A 9,533-nucleotide genomic window follows, 5' to 3' on the forward strand; every position below is an offset into this window, starting at 1 on the left:
CCTCCCGCCCCCGCCGCCCGCCTCGCTCGCCATTGGCCGGCACCGCCTCGCGACGGGCCGGCACCGCCCTGCCGGCACCGCCCGCCGCGCCGCCTCGCCCGGGGGAGGCGGGGGGGGAGGGCGGGGCGCCGCGTGACGTCCCCCCCGCGGCGGCCGAGCCCATTGGCGGCAGCGCCTCGGCCCCGGCCCCCTCGCGCCGCCGGCCCCGCCCCGCGGCGAGCGGGACTCGTGCAAAAGGTGCGCGTCTCCACACGGCCCGGCCGGCGGGCGGGGCGGGGGGCTCCGTGACGTCACGCGCGGCCGTTACCCGCCCGGCGGCTCCCCTCACGGGTGCCGGGGCGAGGCTGCCCCCTCACAGCCGGCCCGGTCATGTGCATGGCGTATAACGTGTGTAACATAACGTGTTATGCGCATGTTATACGTAACATACATAACGTGTGTAACGTATAACATCTATAACACCTATAACACCTAACGCATGTAACATCTATAACATATAACATCTATAACACATATAACATCTATAATAACATCTATAACACATATAACGTCCATAATATAACATCCATAACATATGTAACTGGCAATTCACAGTTAACAAATTTCCTGAGAAGAAAGGGATAATTTTGCTTGAGGAAGTTTGAGAAAGCTGTAATGTAGCAAAAGCATTTGGGCACTAATAAATCACTCCATAGATGCTGTTCATTTTATTGAATTTGCCGTAGTCAAGGAAAGACAAGGGAAAATGATCTCCTGAGACATCTGGAAAAATTAGAAAAATGTAATTACAAAAAGGCAGAGTTGACTCCTTCCTTCACCAGTAGCGTTCCAGGGGGCCCGCAAATGTGGCAGCAAGAGACAGGGTGCCCGAGAGTATCCACGGGTGGAAAATGAAGGGAGAGGAAACAAGTAGCCACTGCTGTGCGTAAGGTAGCTGTGTGTGTGGAGGCAGTAACAAAACCGGTGCTCTGAAAAGAAGATGTAGCAAGACTGCCAGAGCCTGTTGCTGTACAGAGATAGAGATTCAGGGTCTGTGCAAAGGTTTCTGACAGCTGGAGTTGGAAAGCACGACAAGGCGGTCACGCTTCTGCAAGGGAGGAGTATCAACAGGCCTAACAGACCGGTAGTTCAGGACCGGCTTACACTGGACTCAGCAGAGTCCCAGCAAGTCCACATCTGTCCACCATGTCTTTCTGATCTTTGTGCGCCGTCTCCTCTTCACTTACAATGCAGTGTCATGTTCTTTACATTACAGAGCCAGTTCAGGCTCTGCTCTACTGCCCTATGACCCTGAACTGTATCTTCTGTGAGATTGTTCGTGTGTCAAAATCTAGGTCTGCTCTGTTTTTAGTTCAGCTTAGGAAACCATATGGAATGCTTTAATGACAACCAGTACTTTAAGGGTACTGTAAGAGTGTCAGCAGTTAGATTGCTATAATGTTCTCCTCATCTACTTGACTTCCCATATGCCATAATATCATTTAATAGGGTGTTATACGTAATCAGGCAGCTGACCAGCCATTATACTATAGTGGAACGTGTGTCCTCTCCTCACCACCACCACTGCCACAGCCATTAGTTGATAAGGAAGAGTCATCCAAATTTAAGATATATGGGTCAAGGAAACTAATACAGCTCAAACCGTTCTTAGTTCCTGCAGGTGGGGTGGGTTATAATTTCACAGGGATCAGTGTTAATCCAGAGGAATTCAGGTAGCAATGAAGGACAACTGAGCATAAACTGGTTCCCCCATGATGTTTCCATGGTTTTCTAGATGACTGGAAGTACTCAGCCCCCTCCTCACCAAAATAAGGATGGTACTGATATTGATACTCTACTTACTAATAAAACTTAATCAACATTGAACATAAACTGTGTAAAGAGCTTTCTTGGCTTCTTTCTTAGGATGTAAACAATGTCTAGGTCAATTTGGGATCCTTTTAACATTTCTTCACCATAAGACCTCCTAATCTCTTCAAAGATACCATACAACTGGTCAAATTGCCACTGTCTTCCCCTTCAGGGACAGCACGTTCTTGATCCTGCCCTTGTCCAGCGATAGCTCTTCTTCCTGCTGTGCCAGGCTGAATACCGAATTCCTTGGGCCCAAAAGTCATGAGACGTGGACCGTACACCTCAGGAGACTGGAAGGCCATGACTGTTTGCCAGGCTGGAAGTGATAATGGTTCCTCAGGCCTTCTACTGCCCCCTGATGAAGAGAGATGGACATCTAGCTTTGTCCTAGGGGACCCGGCAGCCACCGTTATATTCATTTACTTCAAATATAGGGCCGTGGGCTAATAATCCCCAGTGGGATCCCACTCCCACTGCTGGTCCTGTCAGACACAGAGCAGCAGCTGAGCTCCCATCACTACCTCTGCCCCAGAGTCCTTCTTGTAAACCAATGTGCTCTGCACTGCCGTTCCCAAGCTTTTATATGGTTTTAGCATATATCAGCATCCAAGAGGAACAGGGATAGTTCCTAAATTTAGGGCTGTGCATGTGGCAACATTATGAATTTTAAGATTAATAGCAAGATGACTGATAAAGGTACCTAATCAAGCCGTAAGATGATGTGCTTACAGGAGAACATTTTGTTCCTGCTTATGTGTTTGAAGAGAATACTATATCTTCAAAGCGGGGAGGACTGGTGTTGTTTTTTTTTGTGTGTGTGTTGGTTGGGGTTTTTTTTTTAGGCTTCCAGGCATTGTGACTAACCCAATTCTTCTCTCAGCTCTGCTTCCGGTCCACACATGTGGAATGAACAGTTTCCAAATCTGCTTGCTTACTGAAAATGCCCCGTATCGTGAGGGGAGAAGTAACTCTGAATCTCCGGCGTGCAGCTACACACCACCCCAGATCTGGGTGACAAGATAGGAAAAAGCTAGAAAGACAGCTGCTGCTTGTCGCCTGGTCTCGGGCAAAATTTTCTGCACTGGGTGCTGCTGAACTCTCTAAGTCCGCTCTAAGCGCTGTGGGAAGAATTAGGACTTTGGTTGGGAGATTCACTATTACTCACATGTTTGCTGAGTAAATAAAGTCACTGCTTTTTCCTTTGAATCTCTGTGCGAGTTTGCATGCGGAGAGAGGTCAGCCACAGAAGGCTCTTCGTCGCTACATGTCTTTCCACTTGGAAATGACTGTCTGTAGGCCTCCAGTGCGGTCACATATTACAGAGCACACGGCCTCCTTTTAACACCTAACTTGTTCCCTTTCTGTGCAGTCATCAGACCTGTCTGCTTTTAATAAGGGCTTGTGGGACTCTGACAAACATGACTCCATCTGTCTGTTCCACTTCAAGGCTGTCAGCGTTCATTGTAGGCTGCGTTTCTTGCAGGCAATGTGTCTCTGTTAACTGTCCTTACAAGGTTTCTTCAAATCAGATCCGGTCAGCAGCACCAAAGAGAACAAAAGCATTCACTGCCCAGTTACCTGTACTGCCAAGTTGATTTTCTGTAATGAAAAACGATACAAATGAAAAGCAAGTATTACTGTTCACACAGCTCTGTGTCAAAATCACTATTGCATCCTGATGCAGGAAATCAGCTTTATCATGGAGAGGACTTAAACATGTGTTTGCAGTTAATTAAAAGGCCTTCTTTGAATAGAAGCAAGTTCAGCATGTGCTTAAATGCTTTCACTTGTGGTCTGTGAAGAAAGTCTATAAGCTGTAATTGGCCTAAAGATAGGAGATGAAGAGCATCTTGCTCTGTAAAGAGATTTCTTCTTCCAGTTGGTTTCTGTGCCTGCAAAATCTGGGCCCTTTATAAGTCAGCAGCAGAACTCCAGACAAGTTGAGGGGTCAGGATAACGTTCTTTATACTTCTTCTGAACCTTGCAGAGCAGATGAAAAAAAATAATAATTTCCCTTCTGCTTTTTTTTTTCTCTCTAATAAAGAAAATGGTTTTAAAATATGCCTCTTATGTTCAGTTTTGACCTTTCCTTTGTATGTTGGTTGTTTTGCTTTCTTGCTATCAGTCCATTTATTTGATCCAATAGCATTTGGCAGCCTGCAGCTGCATCATAATTTCTGCCATGATTAACTGCACAGCCGATCTATAACTGGTTTTAATCAACATGCATTTTTCAATGGACTTGAGAGCATTTCCTGACTGGTTTGGTTATCACTCACTTTGCTTATGGTACAATTAGTATTTTCTTAAAATTCATAGGTAAGCAGGTAAAATTCTTGCTCTAATCAGCTGTGAACAAACATTGTGGTTTTAGAGCTAGTAACATATTCAACCAATGTTCAAGTGTACCCTACTAGAAAAATCATCACTATATTAATCATTAAAGGAAAAAAAAAAAAAAAGGCCAGAAAAAAATGTGGCATTATTCACTTTTCCACACAATGCAGCTTCCCACTGGAAAGATAAGTAATAATGATTCAACAGGGATGGGAAAATTCTGTAAATATAGAATTCATCAAATGAAAAAAAAAAAGTCTTTACACCTGTCAGTAACATTTTTTATTATTATTGAAATAAATTATCCTTCATATGACATTTGAAATCATATTTGTTAAGCTCTGCCTTTTATTATTTTTAGAAAGAACATAAGTTCTCTAGCTGTAATCTAAGCATTATCTGAATCTAAATATTCTTAATTAATCTAATCAAAGTATTTGTTATTGATATAAATATTCTTGTTTCTAACATTTACACACGTCATAATCTCATAAGTGGCTGGAGGCCCGGCACACTCATCTCAGCTCTTTGTTGTTTGGAACAACTGTGGGACAAATAGAGTATCTATTATATGCTCTGAAGTTCACTTTCAGAAGAGATCCTCTTGGACCTCCAGCCAATGCACTCAGACTGTGGTGGTTAAACTTTGGAGCCGCCTGTCATGTTCAGGTTTAGGATCCCAAGGTGCTGGGCACCCAGCATTCCCCCACGACAGCTGGCAGAGGCACAAGCTGCATATACAAGAAATGCAACCACACTCCTAGGTGGCTGACTGTGGAATGTGTCTAACCAAAAAACAGGTTTTGGAAATTTTGCTCTTTAGGCTCCTGTCTTGGGCATCACATTGGTGGTGGTTTTATTTATTTGTTTGTTTATTTGTTTGTTTATTGGATAAGTGCAGTTTTCTCTCCCTTTCTGCAGTTGCTATGTGAGGACCAAGTGACAGGTGGGAGGTGGAGGCTGATCGCTTACGTCAGGTGGTAACTCCAACATTCCTACACTGGTGTCATTAACAGCCTACTTCTGGGACACCCCTCTTGTCAGCAAGGCAAGTGAAGCCAGGTGGCTTTGAACTCCAATGCTCATTTTCCTCCGTACTGGGACTTGCACCCTTCAGGCAGAGAATCAATGGGTATTTACTGAGCACAGACGCTGAGAGAGATGTGCACTTATCACTGTTGTGCTGCTTCCAGCAGCTGCCTGTCCCACCTACCTACAAAGTCTGTCAGTGACTACACAAAGTTTTCTGGCATTAAAATTGATTATTTGGGGGCAGGGGTTTCCACTGTTGCTATAGAACGCTGGATTTCATTGATGTAGGACTTTTACAAGTTGCTTGCAGGAAGAAAGACACTCAGGTCCCTCCAGATAAGTCCTAAGAAGTCCCTACAAGACCAGTGAATATTGTAGGGAAATCATAAATGTGCATGTTCTGGCACCTGAAAAGTCATTTCATAACTAGTTCAACAAGTGCAATTTTGAATCACGTGAGACTGCAAAACACCTCCGTGTAGTGCTACGAAAGACGAAATGCCCTATGGTGGCACGTTTTGCCCTAACAAATGGAGTCATGTTGGTACACCTCCACATCTCCTGGGAGCCTGGTGACATCAAGGGCACACCATGCAAGTATTTTATTTCAGTCCCAGGGACTGAACTAGCCAATGTCAGAACTTCGTACAGGAACAGTATTGGCTCAGAAGAGGAAAATCCCCAGGCAAATTGGAACGAAAGCCATCACGCTGACTTTGTGTACAGAGTTTAAAGGATGGTTCCTGGAAGGGCCATGAGCACAGGATGTGGCACATCTTATCGTTTCTGCTCTGCAAGACCAGCCTGCCAAGCAGCCTGGTGGCACAGGAGTTGCAGGGCGTGCTCGGGCACGGGGACCCCTGTGAAACGCTCACAGGCTCCCGCTCTGACCCAGCACCAACAGGTCTGATCTTGAGGGCGGCCTCAGGCTCATCCTCGGCAGGCAACCCAGGTTCACCTGGTGTTTCCAGTCAGCTCGTCTACCCACCCAGCTCTGCTGCACTTGGTGCCACAACACGCATCAGGTCAGAACTGCATCCAGCCGTCTTGATGACACAGGTTTTTTCATGTAAAGTCTTTTAAGCAGCTGGGATCTTCATTTTACCATTTATATTTTAGATATTAATCGTATCAGCTTGAGAAGGACAAATTTCCCTTTATTACACAATGGATATATCCATGGAAAATCATCATTTATTTTGCCACTCAGAGTGTTTCTGTAATAATTCCTTTCCCTTCCCCATTTAGGTCTGTAGGTGCTGTGGATAGCTGTTCCTCAGCCACTACACAAGCTCATGACAAAGACTGTCCTTTCTAAGCTGCAGATATTTAGAAAGAAGCCATTTTAGCAAATGGTGTCAAATGATCAATGCCTTCTGCTAAAAGCAAGACTGCGAACACTATAAACGTTCTGTGCAGGTAACCATTTCGGGACCTGTTTGAAAAGCAGCTTTGTCCAGAGCAAAAGTGACATTTTGTCAGTCCTGATCATTGAAAATTTCTCTTCCCCAGAGCCAATGTGATTTGGAACATGCTGCGAACCTGACTCTGAGACCTTCTGGACACTGCTCCTCTCTTCAGGCATGAAAAGTGGCCTTCACATAAGGAGGGAGACATGAAGGTTTGTGCTTGCTGGGTCTCATCACCTCTTTTCTTTCCAAGGACCAGTTGTATTTGATGTTTGTCAAATCACATCCCAAGACAGTGAGCATAAGCATGTTGACTTCATATTCTGTAACTCAATCTATTAATACTTGTAACTGCCTTTCATGAAGGCCATTTCGTGGTCAGCTTAAGCCAGTCTAATTAAAAGCTGGTGCCAAAAAGGGCAGTCATATTTCCACATTGGAAATCTCATTCCTGCCCCCAACCAGGCCTCAGATCTAGCAGTTGCAAGATGCCCCACGAGGGGCACCAGCTCTGCCTGGTAGTGCAACCAACACCCAGTTCTTTTTCTTCAGCATGAGTTTTCAGCCAGTTCAGCAAGTTAATCCTATTTACCTAGGGCTGCAGGACTGCTAGAGCTGACACATAGGACAATGTGATTAGGGCAGGGAAAAGTGTGTGACCATAAACTAGCAACAGCCCATAGCTGTTTATGCTGATTGTGAAACCACAGTTCCAAATGGACAGTAAGGGAGGGATTCATGCCTGGGAATCGGTAGCTGACACACAAACATCTTCAGATCACGAATCTCCCTGTAGACTCAGTGGAGATCTAATCAGCTTTGTCAGCGGAGCCTACAGTGTGATTTATCTCCTCCTAGAGTTGTATGTACTTGATGAGATGAATCCCACCTTCAGAGCACCCATTTCTGTCCATGACTATAAAGAAAGCCTGGTATGAAGAGCTCAGAGATGAACTCAACAGCTAATGAGGTGAATCCTGCCCCCAAGTGTTAGTTCTGCCTATTGTAAGGGAATCGGTTTATTTAATTATTTATTTATTATTTGTACACTAAAATGTGAGTTAGGTGAATTCTTTAATGACCCAAACTGAATAATGTCAGAACGAAGAGTAGTACCCAGTGGCACTTCCTGCTAATATTGATGCTCACACCAATATACTAGAAATGTGATGTTCAAAGCTGTGTCTCCGAGCCAAAATTCACATGCATAGAGGAAGTATTTAGATATGGTCAGTCCTGGGTAGCCAACAGTTCCCTCAGAAGCAAACAAGAGTGGTGGCAACTTTTGGGAAGCAGGGCATTTATGTAGGTGATTAAGCATGGAAGATCTTCACTTCAGGCACTTTTCTAAAATGTTCTTCTAAATTTCTTACAAGCTAATTCTGTGCAGTTCATTATGAATGGCTATTCACATAAAGCAACTGTGAATATTGCTTCTTGAAAGCCTTATTTGTGTTGACCTGCTTAGTACCTACCCAGATGTTTCTGTCATAATGTTTGGGAAAACCAAGTTCACATCAGCATGGGTAGATGAAATGATGTGCCACAGTATTCGCAGAGCCAATGGAAGGAACCCATTTCTATCGCTGCTGAGGTGGCAAAGCAAATATTAAATACAGCAGTTACTGAAGCTGTCCTAGGAAGGGCTCGTCCATCAAGTTTCCAAGTAATCTTTTCACAAAGTATCTGCTCCATCTCCCTTATTGACTAACAGTGTATATCATCTGGTTAATGAACAGTGGGGTAAAGGTCTTCTTCCTGCTGTATGTCAAGCTCTTGTGCAAAAAACTGCTGTTAAACTGCATATAACCTTAGAATTGTCCACAGTTCCAACTGAACTGGAGTTCTAGGAATATGCTTATTCATTTTGTTATTAGTCACATATGATGGACATACTTTGTGCCGTTGATAATTAGATAAGCCAAAGCCTATCTCTTTCTTGGAAATTTCCCCGTAGGAAGATATTCTCCATGTAAAAAAGGGAATAAGTAAAAAAAGCAAAATATGTACTTATTTGATGAGCACCATCACAACATTCCACTGTTGTTAATGCACTGGTATTTGCCATTTATACCACTATACTGATATAAAATCACTATAAGTACTATCAATATGCACATATATCGACACCAGTTGTTAAAAATCAATGAATCAGTAGGTCTTTGTCTATCTGGTATTCAGAGCTTCTATGCTTGTTAATAATGAGAGCCAACAACTTTATGTCTAATCCTAAATGGGAAAAATGTTCCCCACTTGATCTTTTGGATTTCTGTAGGCTTGACAGTAGCCTATAAGCACACAGAAAGGCAAATGATAGCGTTCACATGTTCATGTTTCCCCAAGGAGTTGCAACAGGCTGACCTGACACGGTCCTCCGTGGGAGGTGAGCACAGCTGTGAATTGCCCTCCGGGACACTCCATGTAGGTGAACATGGAATCAGGTGTGTACATGCATGGCCCCTCCCGAAATGTTCAGTACGGCAGCACGCAGGCAGCACGTAGGTTAGGAAATGTTACAGGAGGGAGAGGAGGAGCTGCTTGATCGCTGTCATTACAGTTCACCCCAGTCATATGTAATGGTTTCCTGGCATTGACTCTGGCCTGATCTAGCGATTGCAGCAACTGGGTCACTTTTGCAGCACTACATGGCCCAGCAGCTCCTGCTGGGACATATAGCTTGGCCAAGTCTTCTTGTTGAGGTGATTCATCCTAGCCCCACATACCGTACTGTCCTCCTGACCTTCTTAGTCTCTCTCTCACCTGCTGTAACTGTGTCACACAGCCTGCTTGTGCTGCTTGGTTTGGTAACACAGGTCCGTGCAGGCAGGCCATACAGGCAGCCAAAACTCAACAGTTTGCATGCTACCACATACAGTCTCTGTGGATCCCACATCACGTTCA

Source organism: Cygnus atratus, chromosome 3 (assembly GCF_013377495.2).
Source record: "Cygnus atratus isolate AKBS03 ecotype Queensland, Australia chromosome 3, CAtr_DNAZoo_HiC_assembly, whole genome shotgun sequence".
NCBI classification, from domain to species: domain Eukaryota; kingdom Metazoa; phylum Chordata; class Aves; order Anseriformes; family Anatidae; genus Cygnus; species Cygnus atratus.